Source organism: Schistocerca gregaria, chromosome X, assembly GCF_023897955.1.
Source record: "Schistocerca gregaria isolate iqSchGreg1 chromosome X, iqSchGreg1.2, whole genome shotgun sequence".
NCBI lineage: Eukaryota > Metazoa > Arthropoda > Insecta > Orthoptera > Acrididae > Schistocerca > Schistocerca gregaria.
In genome coordinates this window covers 197,405,372-197,431,220 of record NC_064931.1, presented here as the reverse complement: position 1 = coordinate 197,431,220, position 25,849 = coordinate 197,405,372, and the positions used below count along the sequence as shown (strand labels likewise).

The window sequence follows — 25,849 nt, the reverse complement described above, 5'->3', positions numbered from 1 at the left end:
ACCTTCATAACAGAAGATACGTCCTGTGATTGTGGACAAGAACAAACCACAAGCCACATGCTCCAGTGCCTTTTGTGCCCCACATCCTACACGAAGACTGATCTCCTGCAAGGCACTCCAAGCGCCTTGGAGGTTGCAAAGTACTGGGCAAATGTAATATAAATACAATTTGTGTGTATATATTTATTGATGTGTACGGCAACTGTAAATTTGTATGCTTCTGATTCGAGAATAAAAAACCCAGACCTGACGATTTACTTGTTCTCAACTCTTTCAGACGCTTCTCTATGTCACGGATGCCTATTACTGTATCTTCCATATGGGAGTCTGAGCGATGGTCCAAAGATGTTTGAACGATCGTCCTGCACGAATGATTTCTTAAACGCGAAATTTAAAACTTCGCCTTTCCTTTGTCCGTCTTCTATTGCTATCCCAGACAGATCGATGAATAGAAGTGTTTGACCCACTTAGTGATTTTGCATAAGACCAGAATTTTCTCCAGTTCTCGGCAAGATCTTTCGCTAAGCTATGACGGTGGAAGCTGTTACATGCTTCATGCATTGATCGTCTCGCATTTTCGGAATTTGATTATTAAACCACAGAGGACCCTTTTCATCCCTGATCCACTTACTTGGCACATATTACTCCAGAGCGTGATTTAGGATCAGTTTAAACTTTGTCCATAACTCCTCTACATTTGTCATATTGGAGCTAAATGATATCTATTTACTGTATAAGTGAGATACTAGCAACTGCCTATCTACTTCTTCTAGTATAAACACTCTCCTAGCCTTCTTGACGGATTTATTAACTTAAGTAAGCATTGTCCTTATGAAGACATCATGATCACCAATCCTTGTCTCTATGCTGACACTACCAATAAGGACCTGTTAGTAGCTACAAGATCAAAAATATATCTGTTTTTTTTTTGTTTAACTAGTTACTTTGAGCAATCTATCAAGATGATATGCGTAAATTACTTAAATTTCTGAGGAGTGAGCATGCACCCAAATTCATCTTTTTTAGCTCTCTCGTAGAAAGAACGGCGAAACCTTGCATAAATGTCAAACAGTGTGCTGTAAACGTTATTGCCCCACTTCAGCTATGAATTATGGCTAAACCTCTGATTTAAGGTAAACTTTAGCATTATTTACTTTACAGCTATCAAAATTTATTGTAATCACAAGTTCCCCTTCTAGCTGCTTTCCAGTGCTATTATAACGTTTCTAGGTGTTGCTAATCAACAACTGATTTAACAGTCCACGTTTATCTGGATATAATTGGTAGTACTCGATGTTCATAGAGATTTCATGAATGAAAAGTAAATGACAGTTGAATACCAGAATTCATTACTTTTAAAAATGTTAAATTCTTCTCACTGGTTTCAGAAATATGAGACATCTTCCATACCGATTTCTCAAGCACAGTTTTGTTCTTTCCTGATCACCTTGTTGTACATGAATGTATGAGCTATTATCCGTTGCCCCCCCCCCCCCCCCCCATGAACCATGGACCTTGCCGTTGGTGGGGAGGCTTGCGTGCCTCAGCGATACAGATGGCCGTACCGTAGGTGCAACCACAACGGAGGGGTATCTGTTGAGAGGCCAGACAAACGTGTGGTTCCTGAAGAGGGGCAGCAGCCTTTTCAGTAGTTGCAGGGGCAACAGTCTGGATGATTGACTGATCTGGCCTTGCAACATTAACCAAAACGGCCTTGCTGTGCTGGTACTGCGAACGGCTGAAAGCAAGGGGAAACTACAGCCGTAATTTTTCCCGAGGACATGCAGCTTTACTGTATGATTAAATGATGATGGCATCCTCTTGGGTAAAATATTCCGGAGGTAAAATAGTCCCCCATTCGGATCTCCGGGCGGGGACTACTCAGGAGGATGTCGTTATCAGGAGAAAGAAAACTGGCGTTCTACGGATCGGAGCGTGGAATGTCAGATCCCTTAATCGGGCAGGTAGGTTAGAAAATTTAAAAAGGGAAATGGATAGGTTAAAGTTAGATATAGTGGGAATTAGTTAAGTTCGGTGGCAGGAGGAACAAGACTTCTGGTCAGGTGATTACAGGGTTATAAACACAAAATCAAATAGGGGTAATGCAGGAGTAGGTTTAATAATGAATAGGAAAATAGGAATGCGGGTAAGCTACTACAAACAGCATAGTGAACGCATTATTGTGGCCAAGATAGATACGAAGCCCACACCTACTACAGTAGTACAAGTTTATATGCCAACTAGCTCTGCAGATGACGAAGAAATTGACGAAATGTACGATGAAATAAAAGAAATTATTCAGATAGTGAAGGGAGACGAAAATTTAATAGTAATGGGTGACTGGAATTCGAGTGTAGGAAAAGGGAGAGAAGGAAACATAGTAGATGAATATGGATTGGGGCTAAGAAATGAAAGAGGAAGCCGCCTAGTAGAATTTTGTACAGAGCACAACTTAGTCATAGGTAACACTTGGTTTAAGAATCCTGAAAGAAGGTTGTATACGTGGAAGAACCCTGGAGATACTAAAAGGTATCAGATAGATTATATAATGGTAAGACAGAGATTTAGAAACCAGGTTTTAAATTGTAAGACATTTCAAGGGGCAGATGTGGACTCTGACCACAATCTATTGGTTATGACCTGTAGATTAAAACTGAAGAAACTGCAAAAATGTGGGAAATTAAGGACATGGGACCTGGATAAACTGAAAGAACCAGAGGTTGTACAGAGTTTCAGGGAGAGCATAAGGGAACAATTGACAGGAATAGGGGAAAGAAATACAGTAGAAGAAGAATGGGTAGCTCTGAGGGATGAAGTAGTGAAGGCAGCAGAGGATAAAGTAGGTAAAAAGACGAGGGCTGCTAGAAATCCTTGGGTAACAGAAGAAATATTGAATTTAATTGATGAAAGGAGAAAATATAAAAATGCAGTAAATGAAGCAGGCAAAAAGGAATACAAACGTCTCAAAAATGAGATCGAGAGGAAGTGCAAAATGGCTAAACAGGGATGGCTAGAGGATAAATGTAAGGATGTAGAGGCTTATCTCACTAGGGGTAAGATAGATACTGCCTACAGGAAAATTAAAGAGACCTTTGGAGAGAAGAGAACCACGTGTATGAATATCAAGAGCTCAGATGGCAACCCAGTTCTAAGCAAAGAAGGGAAGGCAGAAAGGTGGAAGGAGTATATAGAAGGTTTATACAAGGGTGATGTACTTGAGGACAATATTATGGAAATGGAAGAGGATGTAGATGAAGACGAAATGGGTGATACGATATTGCGTGAAGAGTTTGACAGAGCACTGAAAGACCTGAGTCGGAACAAGGCCCCCGGAGTAGACAACATTCCATTAGAACTACTGACGGCCTTGGGAGAGCCAGTCATGACAAAACTCTACCAGCTGGTGAGCAAGATGTATGAGACAGGCCAAATACCCTCAGACTTAAAAGAAGAATATAATAATTCCAATCCCAAAGAAAGCAGGTGCTGACAGATGTGAAAATTACCGAACTATCAGTTTAATAAGTCACAGCTGCAAAATACTAACGCGAATTCTTTACAGACGAATGGAAAAACTGATAGATGCGGACCTCGGGGAGGATCAGTTTGGATTCCGTCGAAATGTTGGAACACGTGAGGCAATACTGACCTTACGACTTATCTTAGAAGAAAGATTAAGAAAAGGCAAACCTACGTTTCTAGCATTTGTAGACTTAGAGAAAGCTTTTGACAATGTTGACTGGAATACTCTCTTTCAAATTCTGAAGGTGGCAGGGGTAAAATACAGGGAACAAAAGGCTATTTACAATTTGTACAGAAACCAGATGGCAGTCATAAGAGTCGAGGGGCATGAAAGGGAAGCAGTGGTTGGGAAAGGAGTGAGACAGGGTTGTAGCCTCTCCCCGATGTTATTCAATCTGTATATTGAGCAAGCAGTAAAGGAAACAAAAGAAAAATTTGGAGTAGGTATTAAAATTCATGGAGACGAAGTAAAAACTTTGAGGTTCGCCGATGACATTCTAATTCTGTCACAGATGGCAAAGGACTTGGAAGAGCAGTTGAACGGAATGGACAGTGTCTTGAAAGGAGGATATAAGATGAACATTAACAAAAGCAAAACGAGGATAATGGAATGTAGTCCAATTAAATCGGGTGATGCTGAGGGAATTAGATTAGGAAATGAGACACTTAAAGTAGTAAAGGAGTTTTGCTATTTGGGGAGCAAAATAACTGATGATGGTCGAAGTAGAGAGGATATAAAATGTAGACTGGCAATGGCAAGGAAAGCGTTTCTGAAGAAGAGAAATATAGATTTAAGTGTCAGGAAGTCATTTCTGAAAATATTTGTTTGGAGTGTAGCCATGTATGGAAGTGAAACATGGACGATAACTAGTTTGGACAAGAAGAGAATAGAAGCTTTCGAAATGTGGTGCTACAGAAGAATACTGAAGATAAGGTGGATAGATCACGTAACTAATGAGGAGGTATTGAATAGGATTGGGGAGAAGAGAAGTTTGTGGCACAACTTGACTAGAAGAAGGGATCGGTTGGTAGGACATGTTTTGAGGCATCAAGGGATCACAAATTTAGCATTGGAGGGCAGTGTGGAGGGTAAAAATCGTAGAGGGAGACCGAGAGATGAGTACACTAAGCAGATTCAGAAGGATGTAGGTTGCAGTAGGTACTGGGAGATGAAGAAGCTTGCACAGGAGAGAGTAGCATGGAGAGCTGCATCAAACCAGTCTCAGGACTGAAGACCACAACAACAACAACAACAACAACAACATTATCCGTTGCTCTTCATACCAGAATTAGTTCTTGCTTTGCGTTCAACGTAATGCATTTCACGTTCTCAAAGTATCCCATTAGCGTCTTCAGTGGTGAATACATGCTAATACATTTTTAGTCACTTAACATTCCCTCTATGAATCATCCTACATTTTCTAAACCATTCAAGCCCAGAGTTGACACAGAAACAGAGATACAAATGTTTAAGGGATGATGCGATTCCACAATTTCTTGTACAGTCTATTTCTTAATTCTAAAAAATTGGAAAGTTGCAATGTCACTGTACAGTCTCCATCCTTTCTCACAATCTTTCCTTCCGAGCTTAGGATACTGTTGCTCAGATTTGTTAAATCATCCTAGAGTTGAATGAGAATTCTGATCTCATCATTATTATTAAATGTCACCAAAGCATAAGGTTTGTGGTAGAAATACTCCAGATGTATAATTCACTGATTACATTGAACTAGGGTGGTTATATAAAGTGATGTCATTACATGGTTTCAGGGCTATCAGTATAAAGGATTTTTAATTCTTCCGTGTTGTAATGTTGTGCTTCCTCTGTGAGGTGGTGTACAGACAGTTGTGTGCTTTTGATTTCTGGATTACACCCATGCTGCTCCTGACTGAAGTATAGACATATTACGATTTCTTCATCTCAGAAGTCGACTAGATGCCGATCTTGGCCTACAGTATGTAGCTTAAGATGTTCTAATGTCTGGACAGACAAAGGAAGGAACATGGTGTTGATGAGTACCCCACTGTAGGGAAGAACCTATAGATTGTGTGAGTCAGTTTACTGCTGAGGTACGCATTCGTTTCAGTATTACCCTTGATATGAATTGTACTAACCAATACAACATCTACTGGCTGAGTTGACGCATAAAAATTTTTTCAGGAATCTTCTGCAAAATTTGACTCCTTGCGAAACTTAATTATGGTCCTATTAAACCTTTATACCGAAAGTATATTGTCTGTTTTATTGCTTTTATCACTTAAATGTATTAACATTTGTACATAACTCGAAGTCTTTTACAGGTCATTATATATATATATATATATATATATATATATATATATATATATATATATATATATATATATATATATAAACCATTTGTATCTTATGAGCCAGGTGGTATTTCTACAACTAGATCACTTCCTAGATCTACTTGATTGTTTGACTAAGTGATATTAGGAATGATGTTGTATGTTTCCAGCCCAATCAATGCAGTACTCCTCTCCTCCTTGTTTAAATCAACTGGTGTGAAGTTTTTCGTGCGTAGAGCTGACGATCATTCTTTTAAAGTCTTGAGAGTACAACATCACATGTAAACCTCAACTGATGCAGCATTGTGCACGGTGTTTGTTTTTATGCTGGCACCAGGAGGAACATCAGGCATAAATGCCCTCACAGATATGTGTGTCAAAGCCTTGGTAGCGTCGAAAATTGTAGAACAGACGACTGTTGGTAAAGTAATGGCACAATACTTCAGGTGGGTATAAGTCTCCAAACGTATCAAAGTAGTAGACATTATTTCAATATTTTTAACATGTGCATCCCGCTAAGTTCTAGGTCCCTCTGAAACAAATAAATTTACAAATCTGCGTTCTTTAGATTTCTGCATAGTCTTAGGCATCATATTCTGCAAAACATTACATGAAATTTTAGAATGCAGAAACTTTTGATGAACTTAAACACATCATTATTTGTGAGTGGTCTGTCGAGTAGTATAGCTACGAGCTACTGTTGTGAAGAGTTGAAGCCTTTCCTGTGTGGTTTTAAACATAGTCTTTCTCTGATGGCACAAATTCCATCACCTTATTGCGGCTTTCTGCCTCGTCAAGCTGTTCTTGAGCGCTTTGTGGATATGTCACTCTGTGGGCGATGGCTAATGATTCAATGACTGAAAGTACTGCCAGTGCAGCAATTAGGAGTCGGACAATTCCATCCAATGCCTTAGGTTATGGTACAACTCTATTTGCTTTAACCAATCCTCTTCTTCTTACTCCTTTCTGCTTCAGGATACTTTTAACTGCTGCTGCTGATGACTGGATGCAACTTTTTAAATATCTTTGCATTTTCCTCTTCTTAGGGTAATAAGCGTTTGTGCACCTTATTTTATACCAAGTCTTTAACATTGACCTAGTGATTATGCAAAGAGGGGAAGCCAAGCCATTTAACAAAGGTCTTATTCGCCTGTCATCTTATGACATGCACTATGAGAAACACATCTGATTCATTGCATCTTTGTAATTCTTCTGTTTATAAGCTACCAGCTAGTTGACCAGTTCAACAGGTATGATGCTGTCTTCTATTTTAAAATATGTAGCAAAACATCTGCATTAAATATCTGCTTGCGTAGATCCACGATTTTAATATGATTGTATACTACATTTAGAATCACATTATCATTAACATCAGTTGGCTTTATTTGTATTGTTTGCTGTATAGTCCAGTTATACTGCCCATTTATTTGTGGAAGAATATCCATCCATTTGCATGATCCATGAAGATTAAAATGCATCCACAAGTGAATTTTTATTGTTCTGTTCAAATGTTCCCTGGTACTTGCCATCATCTGGGAAAATGTTGAGCAGTGATGTGTTACTTGCCCTCCATTACAAATTATATCTGTAATTAATTATAAAACTCACCACCATCATAGTTTTCAAAGTTTATAGGATATCAGTTCGTCCCCAGGCATATCTCTCCTGCAGACTACAGCAGGTGACGCTCCTTACTCACATTGCTGCCAGTGTGTACCTACTGACGATGGCTGGCTGAGGCCTGTAACTCCCTACGTCATTCCAGGGTTGGCAGCCTTGACTCCAGCAGCGATCACAGCTGTGTACCTAACACGAATAAAAGTCTAATTCAACTAGGGATATTTTACCAGCGGTCTGCCACTCGCTACCAGTCACCGCCACCACACTCAACCCACATCCTGGTGAAGTAGGCAGTACTACTTCCTTCCATTTGCATAGCCATTTTCTCCACCACAGTAGAGGCCACACCCTCAGTCTCTACAGCTGGTGTCAGAAGTATGTACTGCAAAGTCAGGACAATCCACCTGTGATGTCATAAGCGGATCTGGACTGCGATTCCAACGGTACCAATTTGTTGAGTGGCCTTTATATTTTTGTCGTCTTTGTTGTATTGTTTTTGTGTACAATCGAGGTGGATGGCATTGAGGTGCATAAGAATTCGTGGGTATGAGTTCAGAAAAGTTGAGAGGTCGGTCACAGAAAATAGTACATTCATGTGAAAAAAATCGGAACATCAGAAAATAATTAATGTAGTGTAATGAAATTTATGGAATACATTTGTCAAGGTAATATGTGAAAGTGATTAACATCGCAAGATCACACGTTAATGTACACACATCAAAAAAAGTTTTGCATCACCCTGGTTCCCAGAGCTCTTGAAGATTGACGTTGACTGTGGGTATTGTATCACAGAAACAGTCCCTTTGGCTTTTCAGAGATGTCACTAAACCCGCACAAAGATGTAAACAACCTATTAGCGGGAGGGGGTCCGACAGCCGATCACTTACAGTCATTGCACCAGGAAGGAGGTACACGGCTCGTGTTGTCTGTAGTTCAACCATGCCTTGACGGTCAATACCGTCCGCATTGTCACTTTGTGCCAGAAAGGCCTCTCACCATGGGAAGTCTCCAGGCGTCTCAGAGTGAACGAAAGCGATGTTGTTCGGACATGGAGGAGATTCAGAGAGACAGGAACTGTCGATGACATGCCTCGCTCAGGCTGCCCAATGGCTACTACTGCAGTGGGTGACAGCTACCTACGGATTATGGTTCGGAGGAACCCTGACAGCAACACCACCATGTTGAATAATGCTTTTGGGGAAGCCACAGGACGTAGTGCTACGACTCAAACTGTGCCGAACAGGCTGCATGATGGGCAACTTCACTCCCGACGTCCAGGGCGAAGTCCATCTTTGCAATCACGACACCGTTTAGCGCGGTACAGATGGGCGCAACAACATGTTGAATGGACCGCTCACGTTCTCTTCACCAATGAGTGTCGCATATGCCTTCAACCAGACAATCGTCGGAGACGTGTTTGGAGTCAACCCAGTCAGGCTGAACACCTTAGACACACACTCCAGCGAGTGGAGCAAGGTGGAGGTTCCTTGCTGTTTTGGGATGGCATGGTTAGACATTCGTCTTCATGGACTACAATTCGCGCCGCCATCGTGCACATCTTGTGAATGATTTTCTTCAGGATAACGACATCGCTCAACTAGATGATGATGATGATGATGATGATGATGATGATGATGATGATGATGATGTTTGGTGGGGCGCTCAACTGCGGGTTTATCAGCGCCCATACAAATTCCCAGCCTTTGCTCAGTCCAAACTCGCTACTTCCATGAATGATGATGAAATGACGAGGGCAACACACACCTAGTCATCTCGAGGCAGGTGTAAATCCCTGACCCCACAGGGAATCGAACCCGGGGCCCCGTGCTCGGGAAGCGAGAACGCGACCACAAGCTGCGGAACGCTCGACTAGAGTGGCCAGCATGTTCTCCAGACATGGACCCCATCGAACATGCCTGGGATAGATTGAAAAGGGCTGTTTACGGAAGACGTGACCCACCAACCACTCTGAGGGATCTACGCCGAATCGCCGTTGAGGAATGGGGCAATCTGGACCTACAGAGCCTTGATGAACTTGTGGATAGTATGCCACGACGAATACAGGCATGTATCAATGCAAGAGGACGTGCTACTGGGTATTAGAGGTACCGGTGTGTACAGTAATCTGGACCACCTCCTCTGAAGGTCTCGCTGTGTGGTGGTACAAAATGCAATGTGTGGTTTTCAAGAGCAATACAAAGGGCAGAAATGATGTTTATTTTGATTTCTATTCCAATTTTCTATACAGGTTCCAGAACTCTCGGGACCGAGGTGATGCAAAACTTTTTTATGTGTGTATGTGAGAGATAAGCTACTGAATTGCGAAGTGCTGGTACATTAGTAACAGATGTAACGGCCAGAATATTGAATTGAAGCATGCATACATGCATGCATTGTGTCGCACAGGTGCCAGAAGTCAGTTTGTGGGATGGAGTTCCATGCCTGTTGCATCTGGTTGGTCAATACAGGGACGGTTAATTTTGAATGTGGATGACGCTGCAGTTGACGTCCAATGATGTCCCATATGTGCTCGACCAGAGACAGATCTGGTGATCAAGCAGGCCACAGAATCATGTCGACACTCTGTAGAGTGTGTTGGATTACAAGAGCTGTATGTGGATGAGCCTTATCCAGTTGGAAAAAGCCACTGGAATGCTGTTCATAAATGGAAGCACAAAAGTTCGAATCACCATGTTGACCTACAAATTTACAGTCAGGGTGCGTGGGATAACCGCGAGAATAGTCCTGCTGTCATATGAAATCGCACCCCAGACCCTACATCCAGGTTTGTAGGTTCAATGTGTCTAGTACGCACACAGTTAGGTGGAGACCGTCAGTTGACCTCCTCCTAACCAACACATGGCCATCACTGGTACCGGGGCAGACCAGTTGTCACCAGAAAACACAACAATTATTCACCCTGCCCTTGAATGAGGTCTCTCTTGACACCACTGAAGTCGCAAAAGGCGGTGGTTTGCGGTCAGTGAAATGCACGCTTCAGTGCACCTAGCTCCTTAAGTAACCGATTTGTAACAGTTCGCTGTCACACTGTTGTGGTGCCAGCTGCTGCACAAATTGCAGCTGCAGATGCACTACCTTGCGCCAGAGCCATACGCCAAACATGATGGTCTTCCCTCTCGTTAATGCAACGTGACTGTTCAGAGCCTGGTCTTCTTGCGACCGTACAATCTCGTGACCACTGCTACCACGTCACAGTCGCTACATTCCTGCCAAGTCTTTCTCCAGTTTCAGAAGGAAAAACCAGCTCCTAATAGCCCTACTACATGACTGATGATGTCCTATATGTGCTCGATTAGTGACAGGTCTGGTGATCAAGCAAGCCTCCGCAGCATGTCGACAATGTGTGGAGCATATGGGGCGAGCGGTATGTGGGCGAGCGTTATCCTTTTGGAAAATACCCCCTGCAACTTTGTTCATGAATGGCAGTACAAGTCGAATAACCGGACTGACTGACAGATTAGCAATCAGAGTGCATGGGATAACCACGAGGCTGCTCCTGCTGTCACACGTAATCACACCCCAGACCATTACTTCAGGTGTAGGTCCAGTGTGTCTAGGCTGCAGGCAGGTTCGTTGCACGCGGTCACCTGACCTCCTCCTAAATGGCACCGAAGCAAGGCTGGCTTTCATCAGAAAATACAATAGACCTCCACCCTGCCCTCCAATGACCACGGATGTCACAAACGGCGGTGGTTTTGGGTCAGTGAAATGCACGCTACAGGGCGTCAGGCTCGGAGCTGTCCTTGAAGTAACTGACCTGCAACAGTTCGTTGTGTCACTGTGGTGCTAACTGCTGCCCAAATCGCTGCTGCAGATGCAGTACGATACACCAGAGCCATGCACCAAACGTGATAGTTTTCCCTCACGGTAGTGCTAAGTGGCCGTCTTGACCCCGGTCTTCTTGTAATCGTACGTTCTCGTGACCATCGCTGCCAGCTATAGTTAATAGTGGCTACATTGCTGACAAATCATTCTGCAATACCACAAAAGGAACATTAAGCTTCTCTTAGCCTATTACACTACCTCGTTCATACTCAGTGATGTGCTGATAATGGCGCCTTTGTCGTCTTAAAGACATCCTTCGCTAACATCAACTCACCAGTCCAGCCTCAAAAATAACTAACGCCCAGGACAGCTACAGCGTGTATTTAAAGCAAATGTGATTTGCGTACTCATACTCTTATGCGACTTACACGAAGTTTGAACAGACATCATCTTTCGGATGTAGAAACACGCTTACCAACAGTTGTTTATGTAACACAACCCCTTCTTGGTGCTGCGATTTTTTTCCGTCAGTATGCTTGCGGCCAGTGAAGTGCCAATATTGTAACTTAGTGGGTCACGAATTACCATGTACACAGGCAGGTCCAGCTAGGCGTGACACATGGCGACGTTATGGACATGAAGTGTACATCATTGCTCAGAGTCTTGACAGGCTATGACCCATTATAGGATTACTGTCAGTTCTTTTATACCTCTAAACGAGTAATTGTGGTAGATGGTCTTGCTTTATGGTGTACTTAAAGTATATTGTATTGCTAGATAGAGGTTCCACAAATACCTGCCGGCCGGTGTGGCCGAACGATTCTAGGCGCTTCAGTCTGGAACCGCGCGACCGCTACGATCGCAGGTTCGAATCCTGCCTCGGGCATGGATGTGTGTGATGTCCTTAGGTTAGTTAGGTTTAAGTAGTTCTAAGTTGTAGGGGACTGATGACCTCAGATGTTAAGTCCCATAGTGCCCAGAGCCATTTGAACCATTTTGAACAAATGCCTGAAACACGAACAATGACGATACAGGAAGCAGTCAAAATTTGGACGAAGCAGATGGCCAAACTAGAGGGGAAGAAAACGGCGTTACAAAGGCAGGTAGACATATTAACAGGGGATATTGAGAGTAGGCAAGCCGGAACGGTGGAAACAAAAGCTACAGTATACTGTTGCTTCTGTAGATAGTGTTACAGCTACCCTACTGGTTCCTTTGTCAAGAAAACCAGCAACGTGGATGTGTCAGCGTTTACTGACAATCTGGAAGTTACTGCTTATTTTGGTAATTCACAATACGACGCACATATGTCTATGCCTGAGTTACGATTAGTGGGCGACACGAACATATATACTACATACCATTAGAATTTGAATAAGATAGGTACATTTGGACAAATTAAGACGGAACTCTACCAGCGTTATTGCAAGCTGAACACTGCTGGATTCTTCAGAGAATAACTTACTGACATGCCCCAAAAATTAAATGAGTTGGTGGCTGCAATCTTAGATAGGATAAGGAAAATCAACGCACAGACCTATGAGTTGACGCAGAAGGAGGAAGTGGATGATTTTTTTCTGCTGGAGGTGGAGCTCAGGGCGTCTGATTTATTTTTTAAAGGCTCCCACCGGATGTGCCAAGGCGAGTGTGGATGGAAAATCCGAAGGATTTGGCTGCTACCATGAAGGTTGATACACAACTGGAGGGGGTGGATATAGAAACGTGAGTACAGGATAAGCAGAACGTATTTTTCTCAGAAGCAAAATGCCGTAGCTGTAGACGCACAGGTTACATTCTGAAACAATGACACCAACTGTGGTGTTATGAGTGTGAGATGGCGGGTATCGGGCATGGGATCGTCGAAGCAGAAAGCAACGCGAGATGCATCATAATAATGTTTCGTTAAACGCCAATGAGAAATCCTCAGCCGCTGGATGGCGTTCCCTGTGGAACGGAATGCTGCGAAGGCAGCAAAGGCGGTTGAGGCGGGGTGCCGCTTTTGGGCATGGTAAACGGAACGGAAAGCAAGTTTTTAGTGGACACAGAGACTCGTATGTCAGTAACGTAGCTAGTCTGGACCCACTGGGTAGGAAGGGACTGTTCCCTCAATATACACTACTGGCTATTAAAATTGCAAAACCACGAAAATGACGTGCTACAGACGCGGAATTTAACCGACAGGAAGAAGATGCTGTGATATGCAAATGATTAGCTTTTCAGAGCATTCACACATGGTTGGCGCCGGTGGCGACACCGATTTCTCATACACAAACATCAGTTGACCGGCGTTGCCTGGTGAAACGTTGTTGTGATGCCTCGTGTAAGGAGCAGAAATGCGTACCATCACGTTTCCGACTTTGATAAAGGTCGGATTGCAGCCTATGGCGATAGCGGTTTATCGTATCGCGACGTTGCTGCTCTCGTTGGTCGAGATCCAATGACTGTTAGCAGAATATCGAATCGGTGGGTTCAGGGGGGTAATACGGAACGCCGAGCTGGATCCCAACGGCCTGGTATCACTAGCAGTCGAGATGACAGGCATCTTATCCGCCCGGCTGTAACGGATCGTGCAGCCACGTCTCGCTCCCTGAGTCAACAGATGGGGACATCTGAAAGACAGCAACCATCTGCACGAACAGTTCGACGACGTTTGCAGCAGCATGGACTATCAGCTCGGAGACCATGGCTACGGTTACCCTTGACGCTGCATCACAGACAGGAGCGCCTGCGATGGTGTACTCGACGACGAACCTGGGTCCACGACTGGCAAAACGTCATTATTTCGGATGAATTCAGGTTCTGTTTACAGCATCGTGATGGTCGCATCCGTGTTTGGCGACATCGCGGTGAACGATTCGTCTTCGCCATACTGGGGTATCACCGGCGTGATGATATGAGGTGCCACTGGTTACACGTCTCTGTCACCTCTTGTTCGCACTGACGGCACTTTGAACAGTGGACGTTACATTTCAGATGTGTTACGACCCGTGGCTCTACCCTTCATTCGATCCCTGCGAGACCCTACATTTCAGCAGGATAATGCACGACCGCATGTTGCAGGTTCTGTACGGGCCTTTTTGGATACAGAAAATGTTCGATTGCTGCCCTGGCCAGCACATTCTCCAGGTCTATCACCAACTGACAACGTCTGGTCAACGGTGGCCGAACAACTGGCTCGTCACAATACGCCAGTCACTACTCTTGATGACTGTAGTATCGTGTTGAAACTGCATGGGCAGCTGTTCCTGTACACGCCATCCAAGCTCTGTTTCACTCAATGCCCAGGCGCATCAAGGCCGTTGTTACGGTCAGAGGTGGTTGTTCTGGGTACTGATTTCTCAGGATCTATGCACCGAAATTGCATGAAAATGTGATCACATGTCAGTTCTAGCATAATATATTTGTCCAATAAATACCCGTTTATCATCTGCTTTTATTCTTGGTGTAGCAATTTTAATGGCCAGAAGTGTAGGTTATGTGGGGTAGGGGATTATGATATGGAATCATTGGAGTCAGTATTGCTCAATTTCTGTATCGGAACAAGCAATTTTCAGAAATATATGGAAGTATTACCACTTACCACTGAGGTTATTTGCACAATCCTAGGACTGCATTTTCTGAGTAAGTATCATGCAGAAACCGATCTTTTTCAGCATTGTATAAAACTTAGTGAGACGTCGTTCCAGCTGAGAGCAACAGCTGCAATTGATGCAGTGTCCCAAGGATCGCCGATCATGAAGATGGAACCGAATAAACTGAGTGCACATTACGCTCAATTCGCGTCATAAAATACCGAGATTTACAGAAAAATTTCTTTGGATGGTTGTGGGTACTGACCTACCGAACGATGTGTTGTATATTATACAGGCGCTGGAAGCCGGCTTTATGGCTGAGCGGCTCTAGGCGCTTCAGTCTGGAACCGCGCGACCGGTACGGTCGCAGGTTCGAATCCTACCTAGGCAATGGATGTGTGTGATGTCATTAGGTTAGTTAGGTTTAAGTAGTTCTAAGTTCTATGGGACTGATGACCTCAGATGTTAAGTCCCATTAGCTCAGAACCATTTGAACAATGACGAAATGCATACTTCACATTTTTATATGAGTAGAAGCGTGCAAGCGTGCAGGAAATAATAGATGGAGATAACAGGCTTCTGGTGAGTGTGGATGATTTTGGCTCTGACGAAGTAGATCTGACAAAAGATTTATAGACTACCAATTCAGACGTCCTAGACGAGATCAAGTAGAGACCTTTTCCACAAGCAAACCATCAATGCATCTCTATTACGCGAGCAAGTAGAGCACGTTAAAGGAACTGATTTGTCAACTATGGAGACTTTGTTAATATGTTATGTGGATTTGTTAAGACCTAGTGGACCAGCGACATACGCGATGCAGCATAAAATCCGGACGGGCAATAACCCACAGTCTACTAAAAGCCGTACAGAATACCCAGGCACCTACAACTTATAATGTAAGTATTTATCAATCAGCAGTCAGCTGGTGGCATTACTGAGGAGAGTGATAGTCTGTGGGATGCAGCTGTTGTCATTGCTCCAAAGAACTCATCAGAGGGAATGAATAAATACAGGTTTTGTTGGGACTACTGATGTGCAAATGCAAGAACAATCATACTGCATATCCCATTGCGGTTTATTTGTCACCTGTTGCGAATGCAGCGTAACAAGTCAGGTGTTCAAGCGCACCACACTTTTGACACAATATCGGAATTAGTACAAGAGTTGTTGTTTTTAAACGAGCCACTCTGCTAGCTCATTTTTATTAATGAAAGTAGTCTAAGAGCCTTGGAGCACCCAGTACGCACACTCCTGCGTCAGCTGACAACGGAAGGCCGCCGACAGCGAATGAAAGCTGTCCCTGTCAGATCAAGGATGTCTGTTGTACTCTTGTCGCCGCCAGCGACGTCTGCACCGGATTCAAGTCGGTAGACAGCCAGGCCACAATAACTTGCCTGTATCTATGTGTCGTGATAAAATAAAGACACTGGCAATTAATTGGACTGTGGGTATTGGTAGCGATCACCTGCTCGTCCTTCATGACTCCAAGCTCCACCACCGCACACACTGAAAGAAACCTCGGTAAAAGTGCACTTGCAGTGTTGCGTGCTGCTGGTCATGGTCGGCGTGATTCGTAATTTCCTATGATTCGTAAATGATATTAGCTGGTATTTTGCTTTAATCCTAGCAATTTTTACTGGGCTGTTAGCTCCCAAGCCCGCCTCTGTAGCTTGGTGGGCAGTGTATCTGGTTGATATGTGCTGACAGGACCTGAGTTCGATTCGTGGTCCTACCAAGGACTTTTTCCTTGGTGAGAGGACTGGAATGGAGCGCACTCACATTCGTGATCCAAAATAAGGAACGGTTTGAGTGAAAAGTAGCGGCTCCAAGATCAAGAAAGTCAGCAACGGTCGTGAGGGTGGTGTGCTGAGCCCCTGCCCCTCCAGACAACATCCAAATGACGCCCCAGGCAGACGATGAAGCTGACGCCCCACAGTCCCGATTGGGACTGGGCCAGAAAGGGGAGCTTTGCCCTTTTCCCATTAGATCATAACATAACTGTGACCTCGGAAATCGTGACATATTCGAAAAAATAGCCGTGCGAAAAAAAGACTATAAATTTCATAGCTGTTCGTTTCACTCGCAGAATTTGAAGATATGTTACTAGGTCGGCGAGGGTGCAAAATTCTTGCTGAGTTAAATTGAGGTTTTTCCCCACAAACGTCAGAGATGCTAAGTTTTCTGTGCCCTTGTTGTCTACTCGCATTCGGGAGGACGACGGTTCAATCCTGCGTCTGGCCATCCTGATTTAGGTTTTCCGTGATTTCCCTAAATCGCTCCAGGCAAATGCAGGGATGGTTCCTTTGAAATGGCACGCCCGACTTCCTTCCCCAATCCGACGAGACCGATGACCTCGCTGTCTCGTCTCCTCCCCCAAACAACCCAACCAACCTTGTTGTCTATACATGAGCAAGCAGGTCTGTAATTAATATTATTACAATGATTAGATGGTTACTAACACAACGCAGACTGCTCTGGGGGGGGGGGGGGGGGATGGGGAAGATCTTGGAACCTTCAAGACAAGAGTCGCAAGTAAAGATGCGGAGTAATAAAAAGCATAACTTTTAAAAAACATTGTTCTATTTATACCACTAGTAGAAAAGTATTTACATCTATCTAATTTTTATCACACTTTCTTTGACCAACAAAATGAAGAAAATGTAAGTGTTTTTAAAACTTATTGACTTGCTCTTCAGACACACTGGCATCATGGAAATTATACGAATAAAGTTATATAATGTACTGATTTTATTTTTAACAAAATTGTTATGAAGAAGAAACCAACAAAAGTAAATTATTCAGTTGGATCATGGCACAGGAAAAACTAATTTATACTTGCATACAGAGAATGATCTGTGACACACAATACTTATGGGTTAAATCATATGATAAGCTTTGAAGCCAATTCTGTTTTTAATTTTCTTCTCAAGAGAGACAATTGAACATGACATTCTGTGCAGAAGACTCTTTCTCTTAAACTTTCACACCCAGAAATTGTGCAGCGATGAGTCTTATGATAACTAACAATCTCTGGCATGTGTGCTGCTCCTGTATTCCTTTTTTGTTGAGTTGGATGCGGCACAAAGAGCTTCCTTTTTGTTGGAGGGCTGCATGAGACATATACATGTTTTTATTATACTCTCTTGTGTTGTCATGTGCTCCTTTTTTAGCTTGGAGCAGCCACTCTGATACCTGAATCGTGAACTGTTTCTTTGCTTATTTTCAGAGCAGTGCAGCTCCACCTGTACTGAATCCATCCAGCAGCACAGGCTAAACGAAAATAAAAATGTAATATTAAGCGGACTCTCCGATTGCTACTAGGGTCGCTCCAAAAGAAATGCACACGATTTTTTAAAAAAAATCCATCTTTTATTCTATATGTTTGAAAGTCTTACAGTGTGTAGATACAGTATTTAGGAACAGTATTTTTATTTCTCCACATAATTTCCATCCCTCTCAACTGCCTTATGCCATCTTGGAACCAGCGCCTGTATACCCGCACTGTAACATTCTGGACCAACCTGTTGGAGCCACTGTTTGGCAGCGTGCACAAAGGAGTCATCATCTTCAAATCTTGTTCCACGAAGAGTGTCTTTCAGTTTCCCAAAGAGATGATAGTCACATGGAGCCAGGTCAGGACTGTAAGGCAGGTGTTTCAATGTTGTCCATCCGAGTTTTGTGATCGCTTCCATGGTTTTTTGACTGACATGTGGCCGTGCATTGTCGTGCAACAGCAAAACATCCTGCTTTTGCCGATGTGGTCGAACACGACTCAGTCGAGCTTGAAGTTTCTTCAGTGTCGTCACATATGCATCAGAATTTATGGTGGTTCCACCTGGCATGATGTCCACAAGCAAGAGTCCTTCGGAATCGAAAAACACTGTAGCCATAACTTTTCCAGCAGAAGGGGTGGTTTTGAATTTTTTTTGCTTGGGTGTATTTGCATGATGCCACTCCACTGATTGCCTCTTCGTCTCTGGTGAAAAATGATGGAGCCATGTTTCATCACCTGTCACAATTCTTCCAAGAAATCCATCTCCATCATTCTCGTACTGTTCCAAAAGTTCGCTGATTACCGTTTTTCTTGTTTCTTTGTGAGCCACTGTCAACATCATAGGAACCCACCTGGCACAAAACTTTTTTGACGCCAACAATTTCAGTATTCTGCAAACACTTCCTTCCCCTATCCCAACGTAGCGTAACAATTCGTTCACTGTGATGCGTCTGTCAGCAGTCACCAATTCGGTAACTCTCTGGACATTGTCTGCACTGTGTGCAGTACGAGGCCTGCCGCTGCGAGGACAATCCTAAATATTCCCCTGCCCGCTTTCATCACATAACCTGCTTGCCCACCGACTAACTGTACTGCGATCGACAGCAGCATCTCCATACAACTTTTTCAACCTCTTGTGGATGTTCCCCACTGTCTCGTTTTCACAGCACAGGAATTCTATGACAGCACGTTGTTTCAAGTGTAGCAGCCATCTTGAAGACATGCTGTGATGGCGCCACTCACGGGAACAGGTTGAACTAAGTCTGAAAACAAGCAGGAAGGATGTATCTACACACTGTAAAACTTTCTCACATGCAGAATGAAAACTGTATTTTTACAAAAATAGTGTGCATTTCTTTTGGAATGACCGTCGTAGTTTTTGCAGTTCGCCTGCATGCTGCAATGACTTGCTCAAATAAATCGACTGCTCCATTATTTTCGTTGTAACTTTCAACGATTTGTGGTGTCTTCATGATGATTTACTTTCTCTCTTTCTTTGACCACTGCCTACCTTGTCCCATAGGAATTTTGCATTCTGCAGACGAAGTAAGGAATACTTGTTTGCTGTCATACCATTTGACGACAGAAATTAGTCAGTCTCCTCGTATGAACTGGTCAATTGCAATACGGCCTGCCTTTCTCATTTCATTGTGAAGCTGTAGTTTATACCGCCTTGGAGTTGTGCTTAGTTCTATGGTTCCACGTGCCTTACAACCTCGCTCTGAATGGAGATTGTAACAGCTCAGTGGATGCAAGTATCTCTCCATATAAGTGATACAACCTGTAGGTAATGTATTTCCCAATTTCATCACTACTTTGCCTCCAATAATTAAAAATCAAAACCTTCCAGTACTGCATCAACATTACCACCGTACATAAAGAAATCCAAAGGGAGTCCATTTGGTGACATACAAATGGAATTTTTCAAATTACATGGATTTGGTTTGTCATGAATATACTGTCTCATTGTAGTTTGTTCCCAGGATGGAACAGTCTATTCATCTATGGATACTTTCAATTCCCTTGGATTCTGAAAGCAGCCAGATTTTACAGTTTCAGTATGGGGCGTCTCCAGGGCCAGCTTAAGGCCCAAGCAACACAAGCTGTCGCTTGGGGCCTCAAGATGGGAGGGGTGCCAGGGTCGGCCTACAAGATTTGTATACAGCAAACATCACAATTTAGCACTGACACGATTGAAGGGAGTACGAGATAAAGGGCGGCGGGGTTGGCGGGGGTGGGGGGAAAGGAGGCACCAAACTAAAATGTCACTTGTGTGAAAAAGTGTTCTCGAACTGGTCCTGGCCGTATCTTCTAAAACTTCTCAGCTAAACATTTAGGCGAGCAGTGACTGTGACCAACAGTTTTCAAGGCACTCCTTAAAGGAAAGAAAAGATTCCTCGACTTTTGCACTCTTGAATAGTACAAGATATGACATCTTAATAGATATTCCTAAAAGTATCTTTATTTCTTCAGCTTTTGTGTTCAGCTGTTGTGTTCAGTGATTTTTCCAGTATGTATGACTGATATCTGGTTTGCATGTATGGAGATCAATTCAGAAATCCTTGCTGTGATGTATTTTATGAAGTACTGGTATGGTTGATAGACTTTGCATTCGCAGACTGCTTCTTGAAAACTGAGCAAATGGCAAGAGCTCAGACACATCTGTGTGAGGCTAAAGAGAATAACTTCGTCGTTGGGCAGAAGTGATATTGAATCTGTCACGTTCGAGTCGCCATCAGACGGCAGTACGACATATGCTGTGTCTGTATGTGCAACAAAGGTCTCATCATCCTCATCAACGCTTCACATTTCATCATGTTCTGTTTGGTTCCCATCAAAGTTGTATGGCGTTTCCAGCTTATGAAGCATCTCATCTTCTGACACGAAGAAAAAGTTATTTTATTTTACATTCAATCAAATCATTATTCCATTATTATTAATATTATTATCATTATTTATTGTTGTTCTTATAGTTATTCACTTATTATCACCGAGTAACACAAGGATCTGCCAAAAGTGATAGCAAATTATTGCTGAAAACGTGCAAATGAACAAATCCGTTGTCTCATATTAGACACACACGTGAAATTCGTGCTACAAAATAGTGGAAAGTTCGTGGTGGAGCAAATAAAACTGACCTGGAGAACAGAGTTGCTGGGTACACAGAAAAACAACAGAGGAATGGATATACATCACTAACCTGACTATAGCAGATGGTGAAAGTGACCACCACTCGTCTCTTTTCGCTTTTGGGCCCTGTTTGTACTCTGGATTGCTTGAAATGCTGCAGTCTCATTCGAAATGTTCTGCTGCAGTTATTGAAGGCTCTGAGGGTTTTTGCGATGTACCTTAGACTTGAACTCTCCCCACACAAAATAATGGCACACTGACAGATCAGGTGACCTAGGTGACCAGCTAGGGCCGTGAACAGAGTGACCTCTACCTCTGCCAACAACTCTGTCAGGCATGAAGTTTGTGTAAGTGTGCTCCAAGGTTCCGCCCGCTGTATGGGCAGCTGCTCCATCCTGATGGAAGTGACTGTAGGTCTTTTCCTCCTCCATTAATGCTGCCACAAATGGTTTCAAAATTTTGAAAATGTTGGCAATCTAGCTCGCCGAAATCAGCGTCTGATGAAGGAAGATGACACTCCACACCAAACACCAAGCTTATGATCATGCAATGGCGTTTCGTGGAAGTTATGTGGACTCTCTGTTGCCCAGAATCTGTGATTCTGAGAGTTGGCATAATCATTCAGGTGAAACCAAGCTTCATCAGACATAAGGAACAGATGCAATTCCAAGTCATTCATTGCTGCCTCAGTGAAAAGCCATTCACAAAACTGGATGCGCTGAGAGTGTCTGCTGGCTTTAATGCATGAACAAGACACTCGGTAGGGGTACTTGTGCAGGTATTTGACCACATCATCGATGTGATATGCCGGTTTCTTGCGACATGTGTTGGGTTGAATTGGTAGAACTCTGAAGCATTTTCTGGTGAACTGCCGCCATGTTACAGAAAGTTTTTGGACTTGTTCAAAACAAATCAACACCCGCTGTTCCACTGTGAGTACCATCGTCCCGTTCGAACTGTTGTACTCAGACTGACACAGCCCGCCTTACGCTCTGAACCGGTATGGATCACGTGGCGGGTGTACACGTGATGTGCGCTTCCCGGGTGTGTTTATATGCGTACATTCACATCCAATCGTATCCACTAGACCAGGCCACTTTTATTTGCCCTATCCTGTACTATTTCAGTGCTTCGAAGGACATTCTGTTAACAATGAAAAAGGATCGATTCAAGGTAGACAGGACGCGAATAAACGAATAAAAATAGACCCTTGCACAATGTCGTGTCGATACCTTTTTGCTGTTCCTCAACTGCAGTCGTTAGGGGAACAACCACTGACTACAATAACCGACGCCGCAGGCGCTGAAACGTTCTAAGGTAGGTAGTGACACCTAGCGGAAGGTGAGGAAACTGTTGGCGTTACGTAGGTTCTGCATGCAGACCGAGGTCCACGACGCAGAGGAAGTTATGTTTACAGCACGCGGGAAGCGAAGTGTTCTGTATCAGTGTGAACCTAATATCCACAGATTTATGTAACTCGGTCAGTAATAAAAGTGAATCGTCAGCTATAACAGTTGAGGTGAAATGATTGTGTGGCATTATTGACAGGGAGAGCTCTTCTGAGTTTGTTCGGCCACCTCATGCATTCTTTCAATAGAAAGAACCTTGGCGACATGCTCGTCGATGAATATAAGATGAAATGCTTACGACGAGACAACACACACTCTCCGAACAAAGAAAATCTCCGATCTGACTGGGAATCGAACCTGGGACGCCACGATCTAGAAGCAGTGCCGCTAACAACTTTTTCATTCTCTTTCTTTGTCGTTTATTCGTCAGTGATTCAGAGTGTGAGTGTGTGTGTGTGTGTGTGTGTGTGTGTGTGTGTGTTTCAAAGTTCATTGATGAGAACTTCCTTCTTTTTTATTGTTATTGGAGAACCTATCAGGCCCGAACCCAACCAGAATCTTCGTAATTGTGACATGTGTGCACATACTATCACCTGACACTAAGAACAATAATAACGATAACGTATTGCCAACAGCAGCATGCAACGAAAGAGCCGTGGACACCGTATGTGTACTGTAGGCATATATCCCTTATAATACAGAAATAAAGCTAACTACATCGTTTCAAACTAACACTGCAACATTTCTGGCTGACTAGATGCTAAAATGATAACTCACTTGTTAATATTGTGAATTTCCCGTAAACTATAGCGCTATATATTAAGTACTTATATAGTAGGTCGCTCAGTTTAACCCTAGCAATACCAACACATTTTCCATAACGCGCGTTGCCCAATCTAAAAATATAAAAGTATTTATTCGTTGTTGACTTATATCAACAAAATACTTTTTAAGGCATACTGATGTGTAAGTAGAGTCGATAACTTGAAAATATCCTTCAGCAAACGCTTGACAATATCAATGCATTTTCAGTAACGTTTACTACCAGTGAGGGGAGGGGGGAAGGGGGGGGGGGGAGTGCACTGACTGGTCTGCTCCACCACGAGGGATTCCTACTATCACCAAGGAATGTAGATCCGATGATGATCTCTGTAGTAGATCGAAACCGGTCATCCATAAACAAAAAGTAACACGTTATAGCGACCACGACTGTCTGCACTAAATAAATTAAACTTTTAGTTCAACTTCAACTTAAAAATTAAAAAAATTGAATCTGGCAGAAGAATTCATTAAAAACAATAAATATGTTTTTCAAAATTTTTAAGAAATACGTAATTCTATGTCACTCCAACAGAATAATTCAATTATTCCAAATGAACATATATCTCTTTCTCAGTATCCGCAAAAATATACAGAAAATAAATATATACCTGTGGATCAGAACTCACCCCTCGGTCGTTAACAGACTGCTCTTCAGATTGACGAGCGACTCAGCTACGAATATCTCGGTGGCCCTTTCGGTTTATCCCACTGATACTAGAAGAGGTGTGGCCTTTCTCAACACAGCAACGGTTGTGGCCACGCTGTGCGAGGTCTTTGCACTTACCCGCGGCTTTTTAAACCAAAGATCAGCCATTGGGGTCCGAACAGCGTGATACGTTAAAAGCAAATGCCGGTACCTAATGCACCCCCAGCGGGTATCGGCAGCTACATCTTTGCCGCAGTAATGGCTTCTCGGCATCCGCCACGAACCGTGCGTGATCGATGCAAAAATTCGAACCGCTTCGTTAGCCAACCCGCAAGCCGTGAAACACTGTTTCGCGTGTCTGTAATCTGCTCACTAGAACAAAGTCAATACTTTCTCTGCTGCACACAGGGCAAAGAGCCGCTCTCGTGAAGTTAAATGTGGAGCTTCGTGGAAGGAAGCCGAATGGCTTCTGCAGCTCATGAAGCATCTCTTATAGTGACACTACGGAAAAATGTTTGTTTACTTTACTTACAGCCAACTTTCCTTATCACTGTTATTAACGTTTTTTAGTTGTTATTATTATGGTTACTTCACTTATTATCGTTCAATAACACCGGAATTTGCCAAAATTGACAGCAAATTACTGCTGAATATGCACAAATGAACAAACGTTTTTACGATATACAAATCCACTGTGTCGTACACACGTGAAACTGATGCTACAAAATAGTGAAAGGTACTATCTTGGTGCTTCTTAAGTGTAGTAAACAGTGTCTTGCAAAAACAAAAAATGTTTGCAGTATTTCGTAAGAAAAACATTGAAATGGAAATTCACTTGCAAAATAAAACTTATACAGTAACTTGAGAAACATTTCACTGCCGTCAAAGATGTAGTATAAACTGAAAATGATTTGAATGTCATAGAATGTGTAGTGTAATTGCCTGTTAAGCTACTACTTGAAACTACCTACTTGATAATTCCTTTCCTAGAAAATCTTTATCTTGGGTTTTTGTGCATTAAGATTTTCATTCCTCTACGCCGACGTTAATTTTTTTTATGTATAATGAGCCGTGGTAACTCACTGTGCTATCTTAAATTTAGTTCAAAAATGGATTCAAATGGCTCTTAGCACTATTGGACTTACCTGCAGAGGTCATCAGTCCCCTAGAACTTAGAACTACTTAAACCTAACTAACCTAAGGACATCACTTACATCCATGCCCGAGGCAGGATTCGAACCTGCGACCGTAGCGGTGGCGCGGTTCCAGACTGTAGCACCTACAACCGCTCGGCCACCGGGGCCAGCTTTAAATTTAGTTCCGAGCAACTTTGAAACCAATTTTTGGTTACACAAGAGGCTCATACACTCCTGGAAATTGAAATAAGAACACCGTGAATTCATTGTCCCAGAAACGGGAAACTTTATTGACACATTCCTGGGGTCAGATACATCACATGATCACACTGACAGAACCACAGGCACATAGACACAGACAACAGAGCATGCACAATGTCGGCACTAGTACAGTGTATATTCACCTTTCGCAGCAATGCAGGCTGCTATTCTCCCATGGAGACGATCGTAGAGATGCTGGATGTAGTCCTGTGGAACAGCTTGCCATGCCATTTCCACCTGGCGCCTCAGTTGGACCAGCGTTCGTGCTGGACGTGCAGACCGCGTGAGACGACGCTTCATCCAGTCCCAAACATGCTCAATGGGGGACAGATCCGCAGATCTTGCTGGCCAGGGTGCCATGGGATACATGCGGACGTGCATTGTCCTGTTGGAACAGCAAGTTCCCTTGCCGGTCT

At 43.2% G+C, this 25,849-nt stretch overlaps 1 protein-coding gene across 1 annotated transcript in view; it reads right to left on the bottom strand.

Moving 5' to 3' along the window:
* LOC126297843 (probable glutamate receptor) overlaps positions 1–24,139 on the bottom strand; it is a 253,100-nt gene extending 228,961 nt beyond the window's left edge. Inside the window, exon 1 of the mRNA XM_049989096.1 lies at positions 24,017–24,139. The gene's annotated coding sequence lies outside the window, so the exon portion shown is untranslated. The remainder of the gene's footprint in view (positions 1–24,016) is intronic.
* Between the last annotated feature and the right edge of the window lie 1,710 nt (positions 24,140–25,849).